General features: G+C 37.6%; 1 long non-coding RNA gene across 1 annotated transcript in view; it reads right to left on the bottom strand.

Moving 5' to 3' along the window:
* Positions 1–963: 963 nt before the first annotated feature.
* Positions 964–25,835, bottom strand: part of LOC307099928 — a 90,923-nt gene continuing 66,051 nt past the window's right edge. The window contains exon 4 of the long non-coding RNA XR_013813574.1: positions 964–4,039. This is a non-coding gene — a long non-coding RNA (uncharacterized lncRNA). The remainder of the gene's footprint in view (positions 4,040–25,835) is intronic.

The following is a 25,835-nucleotide window of genomic DNA, read 5'->3' as shown; positions in this document are numbered from 1 at the left end:
CAAGTAGAACCTAAGAGGATAAAACAGCTCACATTCTTCATTAAAGCAATTATGTAACAATACCCACTGTGACACACATAAAGAAGTCAGAGGAGGTGTGCTCTTAGATAGCTGGAAGAAAAGAAAGTGACAATAAAATCAAGCCTAACCTCATAGCCTGAGTCACAATGGGCCACACCTGCAGAAATGACAGGATTTTGACACATGAAAGAACTGGAAGTCATTTTCTTTTGACAGTAAAATGAAATTCTTCTTTAAGACAACCTGGCAAAGACTGCAAGAGAAAAATAAGTCACAAATTTGCAAAGTTCAAGGTCAAAAGCCAGCAGAATCCCAATGAATGAAATTATCAAATGCCACTTCAACTCTGGTTGATGGACATGGAATAAATTGACAGCATCCATCACACAGCTGTCCTCCCAGAGGTCAGAGCAGAGGGGTGTGGCAGGCGGGTCACAGTTACACAAGACTCCTTGCAGAGACCTCTGTTCCATGCTGACTCACGTGCTCACAGTGCTAGCATTTTGAAAAATATGTTAACAAAGCTATTACATATTTCACATGTAGTTTCATTCCATACAATTCAATAGAAAGAATACACTTTGAGGAAACTAAAATATATAATATTTTAAATGAAAACATACAATATTTTCCTTCATAATAATTTTCCATAAAGTGGAATCATTTGCTTATCTCCTTCCACACCCCATGCACATTTGTCAGAAGTTCCTCCTGATTCTTCCTCCAAATACATCCCAAATCCAACCACTTCTGACCACCCCACCACCGTTACAGTGCTTGTTGGAGTCACCCAAATCTCTCATCTAGACAATCCCCTCCTAACTGGTCTTCCTGCTGTTATCCTCAGTCTTCCTAAAGTTCCTTCTCAACACAGCAGACAAGCAGATCCTCTGATCCTTTTAAAGTATGACTCATTTTTTAAAAAAGCAGCAAATTGCATCCTGCTCCTCCTGCACTAACCACTGCACTTCACAGCGAGAGAAAGCGGCAGTGCTCCCAGGGACCCACCTCTGGCTCCTCTCCACCACTGCCTTCCCTTGCTCACTCTGCTTCAGCCGCACCCGAGCCACCTCCAGCCTTTGGCCTTTGCACTGTCTGTTCCTTCTGCATGGAATGCTCTTCCCCCAGATAACGGCAGAGCTAAGTCTTAATTTGCTTCAGGTGTCACTGTCACTTTCTCAGTGAGAACTACCCTTCCCTCTCCAGCCTTCCTTGCCCTGCTTCATTTATTTTTTCTCATAGCATGAATCACACACTACTATACTATATTATTTGTTTATTAAAGTTATTGTCAATTCTCTCCCTATTATGATGTAAACTCCAGGAGGAATAGGTCTTTCAATTGGTGCTTATTATATTCCAGGACCTAGAACAACAGATCAAGGTGTGCAAGTTATTAATAAGAAATATTTGTTGAATGAATGATTTATAGACAGTGGCATAAAAGCTCAAATAACTTGCAGGACTGAGGCAAAATTTTTAAAAAAAACTATGCTTGCTTGGAAGACATGAGACAATAGGACTAATTCATAATGATATATTGAATAAATAATTTGCACATTTAAACTGGTGATTATAAACAATAGCAACAACATTTTGAATTGATCACACAAATTAGGATGTGATTTTAAAATGTCATATTAGGAAATAAGAAATAATTTATAAATAAGAGTTAAAATTATCAATCTGCTTAAAATGGTTTCTCACTTACCCATTTAAATACATTGAGGATAAGAAATAACATTTGAAAACAGTTATACTTTTCAAAGAACTGTTCTATGGATTTCATGGTGCTCTTGTTCTTGGTACTGCAAAGCTCATTCTATAGGCTTTCTCTCATCCCAAACCAACCAAGACGTTAGTATAAGGATGCCCATTCAACAGATAAGAAAACTGAGGTTTGGGGAAATTTAGGAATCTTAACATACTGGATCAACAGTTGCCTGAATGTCTCTGTGACTTCCTTTTGTTTGCTTTTCCTATTCCTAGAAAAGTTGTCTTGGATTTTGACTTGTTTCAGCCTTGTCTAAAGCATTTTGGGCATACTTATTTAACACATCCAAAACCATTTAGCAGACATTTTGCTGATAGCTTTTGTGATTTTGAAGTTTCATGATATAATTACTTTATTTAAATTTAGTAATTTCACACTAAAAAGGAAAAATTGGGTCCCAAGATTATGGCAAAACTAGTTAGATGAACCATGCCAACTTGAGGCATTTAAATGTGATTTGTTGAAATCTACTCTAATTAGTTGCCAACATGATCTAGGCACAGGCATTCTCTTCATGTTTGTGGATTTTTTCCCCAAGTATACAAAGCTTATATTTAATAAAGTTGATATCCCCAAGCACTTTGCTTTTACAATGAGAACATTGGAATAAATTTGGCATGTAAAATGAATATATTTCCCCACATTTGTTTTAACAAAAGTTATTCTTAAGAAAAGTTATTCTTCTAAGTTATTCTTTGCAAACAGAACAAATAGTTAATTTTCATAGAAACTGAGGGATATTAATGTGGCTATTATTTCATAAAACTGTGGAACATACCATAAGTGTATGCATTTTTAAAAAGTGAACACACCAGTGTAACTGATATTCAGGTAAAGAAACAGAACTAATGGAATTCCAGAAGCTGCCCTCCCACTCCTTGCCCTTCTCATCATCACAACATCACCACCCACCCCGATAAGGGTCATCATGATACTTGGAGAAATCCTTGTTTCTTCATTTATTTTTCATTATTATTTTTTCCAGCTTTATTGAGGTATGATTGACTAAAAAATTGCATATATTTAGGTCAGCGTATTTAAACCTTTTTCATATCATGGCACACATAAACTAACTAGTGGCCTGGTGCATGGATTCATGCACATTGAAAGGAAATTAATTAGAAGGTGGCCAGGGGGGCAGCACTGGGCAAGACAGGCCAGACATGCCCTGGAGCCAATCGCCCTTGGTGGCGCCGCAGCTCGAAGGGCGTCTGTTGTGTGAGTGGGGGTCCCTCCAGCAGGTGGGCTCCCTTGGCCTAGCTTGTGGGGATTGGGCCAAAACAGGCTCTCCAACATCCTCTGAGGGGTCCCGGATTTCAAGAGGGTAATGCAGCCCAGAATTAGTCTCCCTCCTCTCTGGTTCCGGGGTGCATCACGCGAGAACCACCACTGCCAAGTCACCGCAGCTCAGCAGCTCCTGCATTGAGCATCTGCCCCCTGGTGGTCAATGCATGTCATAGCTACTGGTCAGATGGTCAGACAGTCACTTAGCCTTTTATATATATATAGCTTACTAAAATTCTGCAGTACACACAGAATTTATTTTTTTTCCCAATCTGACAAAAAGAAAGGTAATGTTTTGATCCATTTACACTGGATGGCTGTTGTGCTGGCTGTTGTCATTTTTTTATTTATTTGACAATCTAAGGGAAAAGAGGTCAGTGCCTCTGACTAAACAGTCAGATATTGTATGTTTTAAAAATATTTGCTGCACACTGGTTGAAAATCACTCATTTAGGATATACAATGTGATTTGGGGGGACCGTATACCAAATAATTTTATATACATTACCACAATAAGTTAATTATCACATCCCAGATTTACCTTGGTGTGTGTGTGTGTGTGTGTGTGTGTGTGTGTGTGTGTGTGTGTGTGAAGAACACTCACAATCTATTCACTTAGCAAATTTCAAGCATACAAAATAGTATTGTTTACTATAGTCACCATGCTGTACATTGCCCAGAACTTACTCATAAATGAATAATTTTGTACCCTATGACCAACAGTTTCCCACTTCCTCAACCCCAGCCTCTGGCAATCACTATCCTGTAAGTTTAACTTTTTAAATTCCACATGTAAGTGAGATCATGAAGTATTTGTCTTTCTGTGTCTGGTTTATCTCACATCACATAATGACCTCCAGTTTCAATTATGTTGTCACAGATGGATTCTTCATTTCTTTATGGTGTTTCTAAATATTTGGAGATGAAATCCATCTTGGAGCAGCTATGGAAATTGTCAGTCTACAAGTGGAGAGAAAATAGTTGTTGAGCTGGTATATCATGAGTTGTCTTGAAAGCAGTACAGATATACACTTTTTTTCTCTATTGTTTTTTCATTCTAACAAGTAGAACTGTAGTTCTATAGTTTATGTCTTCATGTTCATTTGAATTTTCTGGAGTGTGTAAGTTATTTAATAAGAGAGGAGAGAGAACATAAGGAACTCTTCTTTTAAAGTCTAATAAATAACTGGAAAGGAATTATGGTGTTAATTTAAAGAAAACTTTAGAAGAGATCTTAAGTCAGCGAAGTATTTATACTAAATATTCCATGAGCTCCCTTTTTACATTAAATGCCTTATCAATAATAATGTAGTAATTGTATTTTCATATTTAATGAACTGACCTTTTATGTAATTCTTTGGTAATATTAGTGGTTGAGTAATTTTAAAAATGTCCAAATGAGGTTAATGTTTTGTTCAAGGAGGGACATAGCTGTGCAGATGGTTGCGGTTAGAGTTTTCTTAAGGGAAAAGTGCTCTGGGAAAGTAGTTACGTTGAAACCAATCTGCTTAGTGTCATGAAGAGGAATTTTTAAGTAGTGACATCTGTTTGACCTATCACATTGGAAATGCAAACACTCCAACCACGTAAATTATAGCAAATTCTGTTTGCTACCAAAACCTCAGTTGTTCTGTCCTGGTCTAATCAGAAAAAAGTACACTTACTTTGTATTATTTATTTTTGGAAATATAAAATAATATAAAATTAAATTATAAAGCAGATAAACCGATAAAGAAAAAATCATCATCTACAATTACACTATTCACAAATAACTCTTAAAATGTTACTCTATGTTTTTTCCTTTTTCTCACACATACCAGTATATGACACATATTTGTTAATGAGATAGAATAATACTGTATATGTTGTTTTATAATGTTTTTTTGTGGTTTATTAATGCATTTAAAACATATTGTCACATCATTCATCATCTATATATATAAAAGCCCACCTACCAGAACGGCGGGACGATCAGAATGACCGGAACGACTGGTGGCTATGACACACACTGCAGCAGCCAACCAGCCTGATCCAGGCCCTGATTGGCCCCCAACACCCCAATTGGGGGTGGGCTGGCTGGTCAACCACCTGCGGCCCCTCCCCCTGGCCGGCTCCACCCCCAATCGTCCTCCAACACCACGGTCAGGGGCGGGGCCGGCCAGCCAACCGCCTGCAGCCCCCCCATCCCCCCGCAGGCCCGGCCTATGGGCCCCCATCGGGGCGGGCCAGCCAGACCCCACCTGTGCATGAATTCATGCACCGGGCCTCTAGTTTACAAAATACATTTTATGTTCAAGATGTATTTCAATAAACACACTGTTGAGATTTTTGTTAGTTACTTTATCTGTTTTATACATGAGTGCATATGAATATACATATATATGTGAGCATGCCAATTATTTGTATTATTTCCCCATTTTTCCATTGGTATCTTTCTCTTTAATATTATTTTCTATGGAATTGACTTAGTAAGAATTTAATTGTCAGATATTCATGACTCAAAATACACAGTTTAAAATTTGTCTTTCAAGTTAGTTTATTTTTAAACGTACATTTAGAATTATTTTTCTTCACGGATTCTTTTTTTAATATGGTATTTCAGTAAGAAAATGCCCCAAATACAATTATATAAATCTTCACCCATATTTCCCTTTACTCCATATATGATTAAAATTTATTTTCATTTAGTCTTTAATCCTTGTGTGGAATAAAATAACTTTAGAAGAGCAGAATTTTATTTCAAAATTATTATCAGTTTTAAACACATTTGTTGGATAGTGCAGTCTCTCCCTCTGATTTAGACTGACCTTTTTATCTAATACTAAATTCTTTAGGTGCTTACATCTATTTATGTTTTCTATTCTTGTTCCATTTATGTAACAATATTTTATCATTGCCATACTAATTAAAATATTTTTTATCTTGATCATGCATTTTAATTTCTGAGAGGGCATGTCTTCCTCCTTAATTCATCTAATATCAGTCCACTTCTCATTAATAATAAAGGGAACTTGTGTCAGCATGCTTTCATTTATCTCCTCTAAACTTTTAGCCTCTATTGTCATATGTTTTACTTCTACATATGCTATATTCTAACCCCACAATATATTGCTATTATTTTTGCTTTAAACAATTACTAATCTAAGGCTAATTGCACTCACTTCTGAGAAAATATCCTTGTGAGGTTCAACTCAATGCCCTCTATGTTAGGAGCTATTTTCATTCTGGCTAAATGGAACACAAGAGAGATCAGACTGGACTTCAGTACTGCAGACAAAATGTAAGAGCCTCCCCCTTGACATTCCCTTTAACCCACCATTAGCAAAAGTGGATTCTCATATAGTCTCTTGTTATTGTGTTACAAAGTAGAAAGGGAGATGGGAAAAAAAGGAAGTGAGGCCCAACAGACATTCACCAATCCACTGATACCCTACCAAGGGATCAGTACCCAGTTAAAGGATAGTCACCCAGGAGTTTCAGTGGTAACAAGAAGCAAAACTGTGAGCAGCTTATTGAGAAATTGGAAAGGGAAATGCCAAGTAGATAACTCAGGGGAGAAGGTAAAACATCATTCTTCCTTCACCAATCCCCCCAAATTATTTCACCACCCTATCCTACCTAATAATAGACAAATATGCAAATTGACCGCACCTTCACTACGCCCAAGCCAGCCCACCAGCCAAGCCACGCCCACCAACCAATCAGGATGAGTATGCAAATTACCCAACAAAGATGGCAGCTAATTTGCATATCAAGACAGCTTAGAAAGAAGCCAAGAGATGCTGAAGGGAGCAAAGCTGCGGAGAAGCAAGCAAGCCGGGGGGAGGAGAAGGGAGGAGCGGAGGCGGGGCCGGGGAGAAGGAAGGAGAGCGGGGCGGGCTGGCAGAGAAGGCAGGCCGGGGGACAAGGGAGGAGAACAGGCGGGGAGGGGTAGAGTGCAGCAGGAAACCCTATTGCAGGATTTTTCCTGCAACGGGAACGCTAGTATGAAATAAAGAAAAGTGACTTTGAGTGGGAAGTATCTATTGCTTGGGGTGATAGGCAAAATCAGGAAGGGGTATAATTGGGGTACCCAATTTCAACCAGCTCAGACTCCTTTAACATCTACATTCCATTGAAGCATCACTATAGATCCCAAGGGTGCCACACAAGATGATTAAAAATAACTGTCCTAAGGAACCATTCCTTAGTAAGGCACATAGAAGGTTTTCAATGATTTGGTGCCTCCACTCTCCAGTCCTTCTCATTTGAATTCCCACTTTTCCTTTGTACCTATATCCAACCATGCAGAACTTGCTCCAGGTCCCACAGTGCACTTAATTCTTTGTGTCTCTGTTTCTCTATTGTCTCTGTCTCTCTCTTCAGAACAATAATCTCCTTTTATCTACTAGACAAACATTGTCTTATTTGGGGAAGCTGCCTGACAATCTTGTATTAGACTATAGGGCAGGGGTCCTCAAACTATGGCCCGTGGGCCACATGCGGCCTGCCGAGGACATTTATCCGGCCTGCCGGGTGTTTTTGCCAACGCTGCTTGTCCTGCTTAGCAGCCGACTTAGCAGTGTGCATAGGAATTTGTTCATAGTTTTTGTTTTTTTTTTAAACTATAGTCCGGCCGTCCAACGGTCTGAGGGACAGTGAACTGGCCACCTGTTTAAAAAGTTTGAGGACCCCTGCTATAGTGGCATAGATGCTTCTATGTGCAGATGTCTACAAACCAGTTAAATTGAGAACTAATTAAGATCATGGAACCAATCTGGGATTATTATTGTCTTTACATTCTGTTGACTAGCACACAGTTGTTGACATATAGTTACAATAGATCAGATGGGAAAGTATCCGTTAATGATTGCTTTATAATTAAGTATCCCCAAATATAGTTATCTTAAAACAAAACAAAACAAAAACCATGTATTTATCCCATAATTGTGTAAGTTGATTGGGCAGTTCTTCTCATCTGGGCTGGATTTGGCTGATCTCAGAGGACTTGCTCATGGTTGTCTGTGATCAGCTGGCTGGTCCAAGATGGCTTGAGCTAAAATGACTCATCTCTATTATGGATGAGGGCTCTCCTCTACCAGTAAAGAGCTGGAGCATGATAGAAAGGCAGCAGCAGTCTTCTGAGAGACTCAACATAGACACACAGGAGCCTCTGGAGCTCTTGGCTCAGCACAATGCCAGCTCTGCCATATATATATTTATATTATATATATATATTTTTTGGGGGGGTATTTATATTTATATATAGGGCAAGTCCTGATTTATGGAGCAGGAAGAAGAAATGAATAATTGTTGCCATTTTTGCAATTATTTTATGATAAATAAAAACATTGACTACATATGACAACTACATTGATATTTGGTAGTACTATTTGAACAGGACCCAAGATTGTCCTAAAGATGTGTGTGGGATACAGATTGGATACATAATTTTTTAAAATGTAATTTAAACACAAAAGAAAACTATAAAATTAATTAAGGAAACTTGCTATCTCATCTAACTGCTCCAGAAGACAAATCACTAAAATTAGGGTCCCTGTGGTCTCAGATACCATTTAGTAGGTTTTTCTAGGATAGGTTAGGAATCAAGCTTAAACATTCCTCAGGGGACATTAGAGTCCTTTGTTCCATAAATCCAGAAAGCCCCAAACTGCTCCCCCTAACAGAGTAGCAATGATGTCCAGAAAAATTGGCAGTGCACTTTCTGGGCCATTTCAAGGGGCACTGGTTCCCCCAAACAATTTTTGTTTCTCTTTTCCTGACTATTGTAAAGATCTCAGCCTAAACACCCAAGGAATACAATGCTTTGAATTTACAAATTTTATATCTATAATTATAAAAATAGAACTATTCAGTTAGAAGTGGAGTCAAAAGTATCCTCCTAATTGCTCTAACAAGATTTTATGGACTTTCTCTTTTAATTTACATAAAATAAAAATGTCTATGTATAATACTGTTCTACAATACTGTATACTAGTAAATTAAATGTAAAATAAATATTTTCCCAATCTGAGTTCTTTTATAATCTGAAAATCAAACTGAAAATTGACCTTTTGGAACTTTGAACTAAAAGAAATCATTTGGCAAAATGAAATGGAAAAGTTTGCTCTTAAGGTTAAATAGCCTCTTAAAAATGGAACAAAGAACAAAATGCTTTAATAACAGACATAGAAAAAAAGAGATATAAAGAGGAAAAGTAAAGAATATATTGCAATTGTCAGATTTTGAAGTATTGGGAGGATTGTATTTCATAAGTAAGAATGTCACCAAGTATCATGTTCCAATCAATTTCTGTTCACCTTATTCCTGAAATGACTGTCAACTAGATTTCTTCAGTTCCATATTCACTTTTGAAAAGTAAGATTGATGGGGTCAGTTACTGAAATATGTGGGAAGAAGGGCTGTAAGAAGCAAGAGATTGATGTACTGTCAGAATTTGGCAGTTATATGCCAAGAATGACAAAGCAGGACAGGTGGGAGACAATGACTGGAAAATGCTACAGAAGTGGGTGTAGGCCTCATGCTAAGGAAAGAGTTGTCAAACTAATTATCAACCTGCATGTGGTAAGGCAAACACTGCTCTGGAAAGCTGTTAACATTCAACTAATCATTCAGGGAGGTTCAGAACACATAATATGTTCTCCATTTTATAGGAAGACCAGTTCTCAAACTTAGGGAACCTTCCTTGAGAAAGTGTAGGGAACAGTGAGAATAGAGTGCAGATCTTCAGGTTTTGGGAACTGGCAGATATGAGTCAAGGCCTTGGGTCTTTCAGATGACTCACTGCCATATAATATTGGACAGTCCTGGCCTCCAAGATCTCAGGTAAAATAGAATCTGGAAAAGGCTTAGGAAACATTTACAGTAGGAGATGAGAAAAACATGAGATAAGGAGCAAGTCAAGGCCAAGGATTTACAAAAGCTTGTTTCTAGGACTGCATTCAGGTTTTGCGGGGCCTGAAGTTTATGCAAGTGGGAGAGCTGGTTCTCTCTCTCTCTTTTTTTAAATTACTAATACAAAACTAGATTTGAATGTAAATATTAATTTAGAATGTCAACAGAAAAGAAAATCAATTTTTGGAGTCTTAAAGATTTATTTTTTCTGAAATGTTTTTAGTCCATTTACCAAAACTATTGTCTTAGTTCTGCTCCCTGGCTTCCCCTCCCACCTAGAATATGCTACACCTCCCATCAACTCCCAGATCTCAAGGGGCCCATGTAAGAAAGGTGCCATGAAGCTTAATCTTCCTCATCTACACTAGAAATACCTCTTGTGATTCAACAATATACAGATCTTGAATGAGTAGATTTGTAATTAAAAATGGCAGTCAATGAAGTTTCATGTCCTATTAACATAGTAGAATTCTAGATTAAAGAAGAAGAAGGAGGAGGAAGAGGAGGAGGAGGAGGAGGAGGAGGAGGAGGAGGAGGAGGAGGAGAAGAAATGTAGGGATCATCTAGACTAAACTAAAGCTCAAAAAGTTAGGGAATCACTAAGGCTGCCAAGCCAGCCCTCTTGTCTGATGGTCTTTCTAATGCAGTTCACTGCCCAATGCCTCTTCAAATCAGAACTGGAGTGGTTTATCCCATTTAGATTAATTTAGCTGTATTTGCTGAGGGATACCTAGATCTATATTGAGGGGACAGGAACACATGAAAAGATTTTGCACTTTCTTCCTCCTGAACATTATAGTTCAGCAGAGCAGGACAACAAACATGGATGATAAATGATCTTAAGTCAGTAAGACTGCCAACACAACAACTGAACAATATTTGTTAGTAACTGGTAATCTAAATAATACTGGATACATCTTTGTCAAGTATTAAGTACTAAGATGTTCCTCCTAATTCCTATGAATATGAAAATATTTGGACTCATTGCATACACTTTTCTATAAAAGTATCAACCAGAAGATCTGACTAATATCACCGTCGTGTGTCTCTCCCTGGAGAGCCTGACCCAGCTTTCTGCGATTATCATATTATCTCTCTGTTGCTATTTGATTTTTGGTTAGCCTGACACCACTGAATCCCACCTTCAGGATTAATAATCTGGATTCATTTTCAAAGCTCTTCAAACAAAATGGTTTTACTTGAGACTTGGTTCTGGAAGATCTGTGCCTCATCATTCTTCACATCTGCCTTCCATTCACTGTAATAAAGTTATTTGCTGATGTCATTTCTCATTTGGCTCACAAATGCTGACCTCTGGACTAGTTCCTCACACTCATTGTCTCAGAATGAAAGAATTGGCTTCAAGTATCTTGTTTGGAGATATTTTGTGCCTTTGAATATTAATAGGTAACTACAGATTTCTTGGCAGTGACTACGGTGGACGTGAGTAGAGCTGTTTCCTTTTATTAATCTACTATTCAGGGTTCCAGGAATGAGTGTCTATATCCCAGCACTTCCTTCCCTGACACAGGCTCTGCTAACTCTTGGATCCTACTTTGAACTCCAGTCCCACGTTGATGTCCCAGTTTGTCTAGTTAACTTATTTGATAATGTCGGTGGATTTCAATAGGGAGTTTGTGGTGTTCTCATTTTGTTTGTATTATTCCTGTTACAATCCTAAGCTACCCACCTATATTTATTCAACAAATATCAAATACCCCCTAGATGTTAGGCACTGTATTTGAAACAATGACATGCAAAATGTGCATTGCATACGAGAATAACGTTCAGGCTTTCTTATTTGTCAACTATCAGTATGAACTATGAGCCAATAAATACTTGAAGAAGCATAATATGTTTGTACTTCCTACTCTATAAACATTATATATTTGGGTTGCCTTTATATTCTATTGATATAGGGTAGACAGATGACCTTTTTCATTTAGACCTTCATACTCAAATACTCTGGATCTCTGTGAAATAATAAAAAAATGTATTGTACATCTGCTCTTGTCTCTGTGGGAAGCATATAAATCATTGTTGCAGAGCCTAAGTTGGTTACTTTACATGATATCAAGGAGAGAGCAGAGTTTAATCAAGTGAAACATTTTTCCAGAGGAGTAGTTAAAATCCTTAGTTCATAGTTATAATATTGAGTTTGCTAAGACAGCAAAAAATGAATAGGGGAAGAATAGTTTATAACAGATAACAGTTACCTAGGAGAGCTGACTTGAATTTTCTCAGGAACTGTAAAGTAACCTGTGAATTTTTGACTTTTAGAGAAGCAAGACTAGGAAAAGTCTATACCAGAAGAATCCTACTGGTCAAGCATCATGGGAATTTCTTTATTTTTACAGAGGTAATATCACCCACTAGCACATCACTGTTAATTATCAAGTGAAATAATACAAATATACTCACATATATAATGTAAAAATTTTTTCCAAATACTGGAAAGTATAATGTTGGAATTGTAAAACAATTACTAAATAAACCAAATGGTATGACCAGGTTATTGTTCAACTTATATTTACAACACTTTGCAACCAGAAAGGATTATTCTTGCTATGCATCTTTGAGCACTTTCTGAAATCCATTGTAGGTGTCCACTGTGCTCTCAGTCTGCCTCTTCTCCACCAGCCAATGAAAGCATTGAGCCTTGGCTGCATTGTTTGCCTATGTGGACTGCATGGACATTTGGCCCAAGAACTAAGCTAGTCAGAGTGGCTTGCTCACAAATTGGACTAAGATGCACAGAAGCTTAGCGTTAGTTGGTGGCATCCTTGGAAATAGAAAAGTATAAAGAGTTGGGAATAAGGTAGGTCATTTGGGGCTATCCTGGTGAAAGAGTGCAGAGGGATGGCCTGCTGAGGAAAAAGCAGGATGAGCAAGGATGGAAGGCAGAGAGGAGAGGTGCTTTGGCTCTTTGTGGATTATCTCCATACCCTGCCCTTGAGCCCTGGAAGATTCAACCAGACTTATCCCACAACCCATTGACTCCTTATGTAAATCTTCCTTTATGTAGGAAAATGAGTGAGTTTCTCTTTCTTGCAAATTTCTCTATGTTAGTTTTTGATAACTAAACCAATAATATCACCTCAAACTCATCATGCAAACACAAGAAACTCAAAATTAAAGGTGACTGAAATATAAAATTGGGGAGGGATTATAGAGTAATACGGAATGAAGAGGTCCTTATGCACGTTTATAGTAGATATGGGAATTAGAAAAAAAAAATGTTCTCCGATGGATGGGGCTGTGAATGAATCGAAAGCAACATGTGGCTCATCAATGTTCTCAGCTGCCTGTCTCCCACACTCTCATAAATGCATTTCCCAGAGCAGTTGGAAAAACAACTAGGACACAAGTGGATTAGTGACTACTCATCCATTTTTGATGCTGCCAAGGTGATTCTTCCCAAATCCTGATTATGTTTATTTAAGGGAAACATCTGCCAATAAAAAGGAGACATGTTTATGGTAATGGCAACACCATGGCTTCTGTTCTCTGAATCATAGTAACACCGGCTGGATGGCTGTGTCCTTGGGGATTTTTGTTCGTTCTTTTTATTATCCTTACTAAATAATAAACCCTTTAAAGTGAACTTCTTGTGCCGCTGAGATTGTTAGCAGCTACGGCAATAAAAGAGCCGATTGTCATCTTTCCTGTTGAAAGACGTTGATGGGGAAAGGGAAGCACTCAGGAAGCAACTGAGTTCCCTAATATAAACTCACTGTGGACATTTCTTTCCCGAGTTTAGACACTAACCAGCGATGAACCAGCTGAGAACTGTGAGTACATTGTATATTCTCACAGATCTGAGCAGCCCGAGTGTGAATTGTTTAAATTATTTTTCAATTTTCTAAGAATAGTAATAAATAAAATGTCCACTATCTGGGGATAGAACTGTGGAGGGTATGTAAAATAGACTTAAACAGTATTTTCTGGGTAGGACTGTCTTCATCATCCTACTCATAAATTTATTTGGAAAATAATGGACTATTATAAAAATGTAAAACTTCGTATGTCTATTCAACTAATACTTTAGGTCCCATTGTGTGAAGGACACTTCCTCTAGAGGAGACCAAGATGAATCAGGCATAGTCTCTGGCCTCAGGGAGCTTCAATCTCTGTGGGAATCGCCAAGCCAGGTAGTAAAATACAACAGCAAATCTAATGACGTATTCCCTGCTCTTAGGGACTGTATTTGTTTCCTAGGGTTGTTGTAACAAACTACCACAAACTGCATGACTTATAGCAAGAGGTGTTGATTCTCTCTCACTCTGGAGGCTAGAAGCTGGAAATCAACATGTTGCCAAGACTCTACTACCTCCCAGGCATGAGAAGAGGATCCTTCCTTGTCTAACCAGATTCTGGTGGCCCTAGGCATTCCTTGACTTGTGGTGGTATAACTCCAGTCTCCACCTCCCTCTTCAATGGCCCTCTCCCCTCAGTGTCTGAGTCCTCACCTCATCACCTTATAAGGACACCAGTCATGTGGGATTAGGAGCTGACTCTACTCCAGTATGACCTCATCTTAACCAATTACATCAGCAATGATGCTATTTCCAAATAAGGTCATGTTCTGAAGTTACTAGGGGTTAAGATTTCAATATTACTTTTGGGGAAACACAATTCAACCCATAACATGGGGCACTTAGGGAAATAGTATTTATAAAAATGGAACAATCACATAATAATGAGATATAAAGACAAAGGAAGAATTGCTAATGAATTGTTGAGCTATTTCAGCTTGAGGTGGACACAGATGATAAAGAAATTTATAATCCTAGTTCTGCGGTTCATCACTAGTTTTCAAACCAGTCTTATTCTGAATTGAAAATGCTGCTCCCACCTCCCTCACCAAACACTTCTATCAACCAAACATAATTTCTCATCTTTGAATTCACTGCAACAGGGCCTGGGCCCTGAGACCTATTATCAGACGTCCCAAATCAGAGTTACTTTCTTGAAACCCTGGCAAGCCTCTGCCACAGGATTTCCTTCGTGGCTACTTCAATAAGAACAGGACTGAAGTCCAAGTCATAATTCTGCTCAGCTCTCAGCTGAAAGTACTGAAATGATATTCGTCCCACATTTGATTCTTGGTCCTATGATCCTTTGTGAAAGTCTTTGGAAAACCCTCCTCTGACAGTGCCCCCATGTTCCTTCCTTAGCCTCCCATTTGTGTGGGTCAGCCAATGCATGGCCCTGCCTTCTACCATGGAGTCTCAGTTACAGTATATGGATGATGGATGATGGATGGGTGGATGGATGGATGGATGGATGGATGGAACGAAGCAAGCAGACTGGGCAAAAGTAATAGAGGGACACATGCTACTGTTATGTGGAGAACAATGGGCAATCTCAAATACACATGGAATAATAATATACTGAGCACAGACTGGACTGGAAGGAGTCTGTTGAATAGAGAATAATTTGGGGCTTGTATATCTTGCAAGAGATTCATATTATCAGAATGAATCCATCCATCTAAAAGTTGGGGTTACTTAGGATGTTATAGTTTCTACGAAATAGGAAGCAAGTATGTACTAGTAATCAACACTACGAAGAAAACTGTCTGCAGAGTATATAACTGCAGTTTTATCTTCCCCATTTTTAAAGGAAATCCATACCACCTGTTTAAACACCCTAACACAAATGATATTGCTTGCAGTTTTTCAGAACAACAGGTAGTTTATTTTGAAAATGTAGTGCATAGTTAATTTTCCAGCAGACACTTTATCTAGATAGCATTTTCAGGGAAATGAGTATACATAAACACAATGGCCCATTCAATACAAACCCTGTCCTAGAACAGGTATTTCCAGCGGTGCTCTCCCATGAATAAATACAATACAAAGCTGGCAGGACCGACACAATGCAAACAGAAAGATTTCAACAGCACCAGGGAGTTCAGAGTCAGTGTGACATTATCAGCCGAAGGAGCAGCCCGGGCTAGCCATCTCAGGGTGGTTTGGTTAAGCAGCTTGAGTATGCCCTCGCTTGTTTATTCACTTCTTGATCCTTAATTTTAAAAATTAACACACACACACACAGACACATACACACACACACACACACACACACCCCTTACCCTATTACATTCTTGTAAAAATGTTTACCTCTTTTTATTTTTAAAAATAGCGAAATCCCTACCCCTGAACATCTATCAAGTTTATTTCTGTAAATAAAGGACAGTACTTAATAGAATTAGTTTTCTTTGATTCCACTTGTATATATAAGCTTTATTTTTTCTACTTTCATTTTGAAATGTTAAGTGACTGTACAAAATGGTGGAATCTGGTTTATTGTTTTATGTGGATACTTTTCAGATTAAGGAATATTGATTGACATTTTTGTAATAAAACATATCTCCTGGAATTATTGCATTTCCTAGTAAAAGCTGCCCTTACCTAACCACTTCCATATTCTTTTACTACCAATAAAAATGTACTGTAGCCCAGCCGGCGTGGCTCAGTGGTTGAGCATTGACCTATGAACCAGGAGGTAACAGTTCGATTCCCGGTCGGGGCATGTGCCTGGGTTGCGGGCTCTATGCCCGGTGTGGGGCATGCAGGAGGCAGCCGATCAATGAATTCTCTCTTCATTGATGTTTCTATCTCTCTCTCCTTCTCTCTGTCTCTCAAATAAATAAAAATATAATTTTTAAAAAGTACTGTGATCAGAAAATGATTTTTTAAAATTGACCAAATATTACAAAGTTTTTCTTTATTTTAAGGTTTTCAAAAAGTATGCCTTGAAAAAATAAATTTCAAGAACTATGAGAAAGAGAATGAAAACACACACATACACACACACACACCAATACTTGGAAAGTATTAGGAAAGACTGGTGCAGAAATAAGGGAAAACTTGGGGGTCTGAATAATTCACAAAAGCACCAATAAATAAATAAATCTAAGATATAAGTAGAATACTAAGAAGAATCCAAGAAATAAAGACATTCTTGACAGAATCTAAAATTTGTAACTAATATTTATTGTGAGGTTACTATATGCCAAGTTGTGTGAATGAATTTAATTTCCCTTCAATTTTATTAAGTGGGTACTATCATTGTGCTTATTTCATAGCTGTTAAATTGAGGAAGAGAGCAATTTGCCTAATTTACCGCAGCTCAAGAAATCAAAACTCTACTGCCTGCCCACATGGCCAGAGTGCCACTATGCCAGCTGGCAAAAGGAAGTCCAGGGCCAGATCCAAAGAGCTATAACACTGTTCAAAATTTTTCAGCTTTAAGTGCGTAGGGAAAATTACCAGTTCACAAAGATATTAATAACTATTTGTTCCCCTTGGAGAAACACAAAGATAGTATAATTAATAAAATGGTCATTACTTTGATTTACCTCTAAACTTAAAAATGTCCCTATAAGAAGGTAAAGTGTTGAATAATAAAACTGGTAAATATGATTTGTTTATCTTTCATGTATTTTCCCATTTCTCACCTGCACCTGAGGTGCAGAAAGTGGAGTTAATTGTACTACTCTGTACATGGTGCTCTGGTGTCATTGGTCTTCGTAAGGCCTCTCTCTTTTATTTTGCTCTTTATCCGTCACCATCACTCCCATTCTATTGCAAATGTGTTTAATGATTGTCCAGACCAAGTCCTGAGGACGTGTGTGGAATGGTTTTCTGAATGAATCTGTCACTGGATAGACTATTATTTTTACTCCAAAAGGCTGGATTGAGCTCCAGACTGAACCCAGTTTGCATCCTCATGAGACAGGCAGGAGGGTTCCAGTTCTCTTCTGTCCTTGCCAAATTTTACTTTCCACCTTTGTCTCATTTGATGAGTCAAACAGAATTATTTCACTGTTTTAATTACTACTGCCAGCACTCATCATCCCATACACTTTCTAGCCATTCAACTTCTCCTGCGTAAGTATCTATGTAGTACATTTATTCATTTTTATCTTGTTCTCAATGAGCTACTTCCCAACTCTAACATCACAAATCTATTCTCTTTTATTATTTTCATCTAGTATCCTTTTATTGTATTAGTCTTTTTCTTCTAGTCTTTTATACATTTCTGTGAAAATATTTTCAGGAGGGCACTGAATTTATAACTGATTTGAGAAAAAATGGCACCTTTACAAAGCTAGATTATGCCAATCATGAAGAGTGTTTATCTCCATGTTATTTAGGATTTTTTTTTTGTCTCTTGATAGAATTTTTAACATGGATTTTACATGTTTGCTTATTATATGTTGTAACATACAATAGAGAAGTGTACACATCTTATGTGAATAGCTCAATGAATTATCACAAAGAGACCACATCCATGTAATCACCATCTAGATAGAAAACAGGAATATTACCAGCACCTAGAAGCTTCCATCATGACCCCCCTCCAAGGAAAGTTTCTTCTCCCCAAATTGGATGCTATTTTGCTTTCTAATATTCTAGCTTAATTTTGCTGAGTTTTAGATTTTATATAAATGAAATCATATAGAATGCAGGTTCGAGTCTATTGTTTACCATTATGTTGGCTCATCTGTTTTATTATATAACAGTGGTTAACTACTTCATGGTATAACAGTTTAATTGCTTCTAAATTTATTTATCCATTTGGACATTTGGGTTATTTCCAATTTAAGGCCATTATGAAAAAAAATCTACTTTGTACATATATTTTGGTGGGTATGTACTGAGGAGTGAAATTGCTGTAATGTAAGCATTCACATGTTCAGTTTTAGCCAAGAGTACCATGCAATTTTCCAAAGTAATCGTAACAATTTACTTCATACGAACAGTGAAGAATTCCATTTGCTCCATATTCTCACCAACTCATGGTATGGCTAGTCTTGTTTTTCACTGTCCTTAGGGCATCACAAGAGGAACATGGTGTTGTTTTGCCCATTTAATTGAACATGTTAATTTGGGTGACTTGGTTAATGTGGGATTTGCCAAAAATCCACTTTAAATTTAATAGTTTCCCTTTGCAATTAGTAGGTAATTGGGGACAGATAATTTGAAGCTGTGTAAATATCCTATTCTTCATCCACCTTTCACTCAGTAGTTTTCACAGCCTCTGATAATTTTCTCACTACATTTTAATATATTTATTAATATAAACATACATCAGGCTTTGTGTTGTAAAGTAGGCATCTGTCCTTTTAGAACATACTCTTGAGTTCACTTATTAGAAATGTACTATGACTAGGTTTATGGCCCAGCACATGAGCTATCACGTGAACATTCTGTGTGCACTTGAACTTTATACAATAAAAATTTATGTTTCTATAGAGTAGTGAGTTTTAAGATTTCATTTATAATTTTTAAATTTGAATAAAAAGGATGGCATTCATCACTTTTTTGTTTATAAGATTCCCATGGTGTGTTTGTTAAAATTACATATTCTTGGTACCTGTTTTCATATATTCTGATTCTTTGGATTTTGAATAAAATTCAAGAATTAATGTTAAAAACTGAGAAGATTTTAATATAGGTCTTTGAAAAACACTGTCACATAATGTCTTCACTCATTCTGATGTTTGAACTGATATTGATGTGCCTGTCTTTCTTAAACTCTTGGTCTTCTTGCACCAAAGTGTTTAAGTAGTGGGCTGTTGAAATAGGATACTCGTGATAGCATCAACAGCTATTTTACTGCAATTCAAATCCTAAAGTTTGAATATCCATTTACAAAGGCATTTTTCTTGATTTTAGTTTAAATATAAAAAATAGCTAGATTACCTATAAATTTCAAAGCACATTGTTCACAAAGCAATAAGTCATTTAAATGTCAGGAAAACCTACCAGATCAGGAAACAAACAGTATTCTAAATCTAATTACTCCATCACATGGGGCTAATCTTTCCCATTGCTGACTGTATGGTACAAATAACCAAATGACAGGAGTGAACTCGGGCTTTTCCCTGTTGAAGCTTCTTCCATGTGGTGGAAAGTCAGTAGAGTCAGTGTGAAGGCACCCCTCCTTCAGGGATGTTAATGTTTACACATGTGCCTATTTACAAAAGCTAAATTGTCAGCTTTTCTCATTCTTTATAAACTTTTAATTTTTCACCCAATTCTTTCAGTTGCTGTGAAAATTCATGCTTCTGTGATAAATGGCAGACTTTTGAAGAGCAGACTTTTCCTTTCCAGCACAGCAGAGTATTAATAGCTCTATTTTAATTGGATAGAAGTTTTATTTTCATCTTTTTATTTTGAGAAAACCAATCTGTGCTAGTTGTGGAAACAATTATCCAGCATGCAGCTTAAAAAATCTATTAGAACAATCTCCTGGGAAAGTGAAAAGCCAGGCAGGATTAGCTTTCCGAGAGCGAGGACAGTTGTTTAAACTAGAATGTCGAGCAATCCAGCAAATCTGTGAGGTTTATTTTTAGCATAAATTCAGCTATTTTATTTTCCCCTACAACTGAGTGAGAACATTAAAATGATTAATGTTGTCCTAAATCACTGCACAACCTCATGTTAGAAAGACAAGAATTATTAGACTTTGTACATAAGGGAATAGAAAAAAAGCTGTGAAATTATAATTTTCAGCTCATTTTCCTTTATTTTTTCAAATACTTTTTTTTCTTTAACATTTTATGTGACCCAGTAGTAAAAAATAAGATAGATAATATCAAAGAAAAGTAAAACGAATGTTGCCTTTGGAGAAATAATCTTAAAGGCTTTGCTATCTCTTTAAATTATTTATTGTAAAATAATTGTAAATGTAACAGTAATAATGAAACACCTGTTTCAGTTCTAAGATCATTGAAACATAAAGGCAAGATAATAAAAGAGGCTTCACTTGAAAATATTCTGAATATCTCTCCCTGTGTAACTTTTGGAAGATCAGTTAATCTCTGGGGATTTGGTTTCTTTATAAAAGTGACTGAATTTAATGTAATTATAAATGTATTCATTGATAAAAGAAGCAGATATAACATCCAAACATTTAAAAATAATAAAACACAATCTATTATGGAAATAATTGTTTCATTGATAACATGACTTATAAGATATAAGTAATTAGAACCCTAAATAAATCTGTTAGCTTCTGTGAGCTTCAGTTGTTTTTTTTTTTTTCCATCAAAAATGAAGAGTTGGATTAAATCAAAAGTTCTTTACTAGGGTTATGATTTGTGGCCCCTGCAGAACAAAGTGACCCTGACAAGTATGAAAGCTTTCCAATGCATGTATATTTGTTGGGAAGAGTATGGATAGCTTTTTTTTCAAATTCTAGTAGGGATCCAAGGCTAAGAACACAGTAGATCCCAGTGTCCTGATTGCTCTGACACCCCAAGGATTGTATGACTTTCAACTCCACTTGGGTTCTGATTTAAGAAGGAGACTTCTAAGACCCTGAATAGCCACAACAATCTTGAGAAAGAAGAACAAAGTAGGAGGGATCATAGCACCAGATATCAAGTTATACTACAAAGCCATTATAATCTAAACAGCTTGATATTGGCACAAGAACAGGCATATAGATTAATGGAACAGAACGGAAAACCAGAAATTGACCCAAGCAATTATGCTAAATTAACACTTGACAAAGGAAGCAAGAGCATACAATGGAATAAAGACAGTCTTGTCTCTTCAATAAATGGTGTTGGGAAAATTGGACAGGTACATGCAAAAAATAAAACTAGACCACCAACATACATAAGAAGAAACTCAAAGTGGATAAAAGACTTAAATATAAGTCATGAAACCATAAACATTCTAGAAAAAAAATATAGACAGCAAAATATTAAGCATCTCATATAGCAGAATTTTCACTGATACTCACCATGGGCAAGAGAAACAAAGGAAAAAATAAACAAATGGGACAACACAAACTAAAAAGCTTTTGCACAGCAAAAGAAACCAGCATCAAAATGAAAAGGGAACCCATTGTATGAAAGAACATATTTGTCAATGAATGATACATCTGATAAGGGGTTAATTTTCAAAATATATAAAGTATTCATACAACTCAACAAAAGGAAGACAAACAATCTAATTAAAAAATAGGCAGAGGACCTAAAGAGACATTTCTCCAAAGAGGACATACAAATGGTCAAGAGAAACATGAAAAAATGCTCAACATCACTGATCATCAGAAAGAAGCAAATTAAAACAATAATGAGGTACCACCTTACACCTGCCAGAATGACTAACATCAATAATATAACAAACAACAAGTACTGGCAAGAATGTGGAGAAAAAGGAACCCTAGTACACTGCTAGAGGGAATGCAGATTAATGCAGCTACTATGGAAAACAGCGTGGATTTCCTGAAAGGAAATATGCACCCCTATGTTCATAGCAGCATTATTTACAATAACTAAGATCTTGGAAACAGCCCAAGTGCCCATCAGTAGACGAACGGATAAATAAAAACAAAACTGAGGTACACTTACACAATGGAATACTATGCAGCTGTAAAAAAAGAAGGCTATCTTACCTTTTGAGACAGCAAGAAGGGACCTGGAAAGTATTATGCTAAGCAAAATAAGCCAGTCAGAGAAAGACAAGTGTCACATGATCTCACTTATAATGAGAATACACTTAACACAATAAACTGGCGAACAAAATAGACCCAGATACATAGAAGCATGAAACAGACTGAGGAATCTCACAGGGAAGGGGGTGGGGGAGGCAGGAAGAGACTAACTAAAGAACTTATATGCATACTAGAGGCCAGGTACACAAAATTCATGCATGGGGGGGGGGGTCCCCTCAGCCCAGCCTGCACCCTCTCCAATCTGGGACCTCTCGGGGGATGTCTGACTGTTAGTTTAGGCCCGATCCGGCAGTCAGACATCTGTCTCACAATCTGGGACCACTGACTCCTAATTGCCCCTCCTGCCAGCCTGATCACCCCTAACCACCTCTGCCTGCCAGCCTGATCGCCCCTTACTGCCCCACCTGCCAGCCTGGTCGCCCCCAAATGCTCCCCTCTGCAAGCCTGGTCACCCCTAACTATCCCCCTCCACTGGTCTGGTCGCCCCTCACTGCCCCCCTGCTGGCCTTGTTGCCCCCAACTGCCCCCCTGCTGGCTTGGTCACCCCCAACTGCCCCCCCACCCCCCGCTGGCCTGGTCGCTCCACGCAGTCTGCTGTTTAGTCATTTGGTTGTCCCTCACTAACCCACCTGCCGGCCTGGTTGCCCCATGCAGCCTGCTGTTCAGTTCTTTGGTCATCCCTCAATAACCTCCCTGCCGGCCTGGTTGCCCCACACAGCCTGCTGTTTGGTTGTCCGTCTGGTTGTTTAGGTCATGATGGCTGCAGGCTTTTTATATATTAGGCTATGTATTGCCCAAGAACACAGTGGTGAAGGCCTGGGGGCAGGGACTGAACCAGATAGTGGGGCAGGGAGTGAACCAGATAGCATGGACATCTGTAGTACTCCCAACAATAAAAATATTTTTAAAAAAGGAGACTTCTTTTTTTGTTGAATTTACAATCGAAGTGATTACATATTATAAAATCTCAATTGCCCTTTGTCCATCAGAAATATTTCCTTATAAAACAAATAGAATAATGAGCCTTTCATCACCAGGATATTCTGTAAATCAATTGATGTGAAGTTCCTGAAATACGTCTGTTGTCTAAAAAGACAACCCAAGTTGATTACAAATTCTATCTACATGAAGACATAATGTCCATAAAAAGAAAAATGCTGTTTTTATATGCAATAGGATTTGTTTTGAAGAACAGATGGAAAGTAACACAGAAGCAGGTGGGTTGTGTATACATTTGTTATGTAAAAAGAGGCAAAAGCTCTGGCTTAATGAGAAAGTCATTTTCAGTTAAGAGCGTGGGAAGACATTTTCCATGGAAACAAAGGCATAATAATGAAATACTAAAGCTGTCAAGATAAAAGTTGCTTCAACAACCCTGCTGAGTTTTTGTCTTGGTGTCTGAAAAAGGGAAGAGTGCCGAGATAAAGCAGATACAAAATAAAGGAGCACCTAAGCAGGGTATTGACAGAATGTTGACATCTGGTGAAACATGCTTCTGGCTTAGCCAATTTTATTATTTTAAATTCCTCTTCTTGTGAATTGTCTCATGTGACAAGATGCAGACCTTAGGCATATAATAAATTCAACCACTGATTTTTAATTTCCAGAGTACAAGGATTTTAGTTTGAACATCCTGGGGCTAATCTGTTGTGAGTTTCCTAGGAAATTGCTCCAGTCCCTTACACTCTTGAAGAGATTCATTACTTGGGCTGTTTTTGTTTTTCCCTCGTCTGTTTCAATGTTTTTTATACTCTGGAACTGTGTGCACATTAAAGTTGCGGTTCAGTGGGAGAAAAATGAGGAAAGGGAGGCTATTCCTTCTGGCTGGATCCAAATTATTTGAGTTATGAGTGAAGTTAAGGTATGTTGGTGCATGTGGATCATATCAGACCACAGGGAACATAGTCTATTGACTATTGATATGCATGTATATACCTTGATATAGACATAGGTGCTTTCCAGAAAAGGGAGGCTGAAAAGTTCTCTAAGATGATGTGGGAAGAATATGTTAATGCTAGAAAGTACAGATGCTGACATACAAGCAATTGAGAGCTTTAAGACTTGTATTCATTTGATTTCTTCCTGTGCTGAGCATTGGAAATTCAAAGATAAAGCAAAATAACTGCCCCAAGGAGCTAACTAGCTTTGTGATTAGGAAAGGTGAAAAAAAAAGAATATAAAATATGAGATGGAAGATATTCAGAATGTGATGACTGAGAATAGAAGCATAGCTTACAAAAGAAGTCTAATGAGTGTGTTATATTCTTAAATAGAGAGAAGACTAATAGTAAATTGCTGATGGAAAGATCACAGGGACTCTATTCCTCAAGACTAGGTGACTGCGGAAAGCAGTTTCACTTTGAAGTCAAGGGGCTGCCCTGGGTTTCAAGGCTTTTGTTATAACTTTGTTCTCCCAAGAATTTAAAGAAAAACTGAGTCTTTTAAGACAGGGTGAAAAGTACAAATGGACAAGCGAGAAAATGAAATCAAGGAATCAATGATTAGAGGGAGAAGGAGAGCAAGCCTAGAAGAGATTATTTAACATATATAAAGCTTTTATTTATTTAAATATACTTTTATTGATTTCAGAGAGAGAAAGGGAGAGGGGGAGAGAGATAGAAACATCAATGATGAGAGGAAATCATTGATCAGCTGCCTCCAGGCATGTGCCCTGACCAGGAATTGAACTGGTGATCTCCTGGTTCATAGATTGATGCTCAACTGCTGAGCCAAACCAGCCAGGCAACATATGCAAAGCTTTTAAGCAAAGTAAGAAACCAGAGGCTGTGTGCCTACCATTTATCTCTTGTATATGAATTGTCTTGAGCATCCCTCCCTCTGAGGGAAAAACTGTCATGCACATAAACTGACTGGCTCTGTGTCATACCTCAGTGACCCTGTGAGAGAGGGACACCTTTAAAGAAGAGAAAGGAGAAAGACTACCAACATCTGGGCCCTAGTATCACAAGGAACAATATAACCTTGACATTTTAGCACTCAATAGACACCACAGTGATGAAATAAGGCAAGAGAGGTATGGATGTCTGATTTTCCAGGAGAAAGATATTCAAGAGCTATGTTGTGAGAACTCAGCTGGAGGAAATTTGGTTGAGAACTTATTTGGGAATATTGATTGGAGACGACTGAGGCTCAAGTATGTAAGGTCCAAACTCTAGAAAACAGAAAAATTAAACTGTAATTTGTTTTCTGCATAAGAGCGCAGGTTTTAAGGATATCACCTAAATTCCCTTTAGGAAGACTTAAAGCTTTATGTTTCTCCCTCCACCCTTCAACAATTCTTGAAAAACTCTCACCTTTTAGAAGCAGCAGTCTTATTTATCCTTGTATTTTCAGTGGAAAATAAATGGCATTAGGAGAC

Source organism: Cnephaeus nilssonii (assembly GCF_951640355.1).
Source record: "Cnephaeus nilssonii genome assembly, chromosome: 5".
Lineage (NCBI taxonomy): Eukaryota > Metazoa > Chordata > Mammalia > Chiroptera > Vespertilionidae > Cnephaeus > Cnephaeus nilssonii.
Note: the sequence above shows the minus strand (reverse complement) of the source record. Positions and strands in the feature narration are given on the sequence as shown.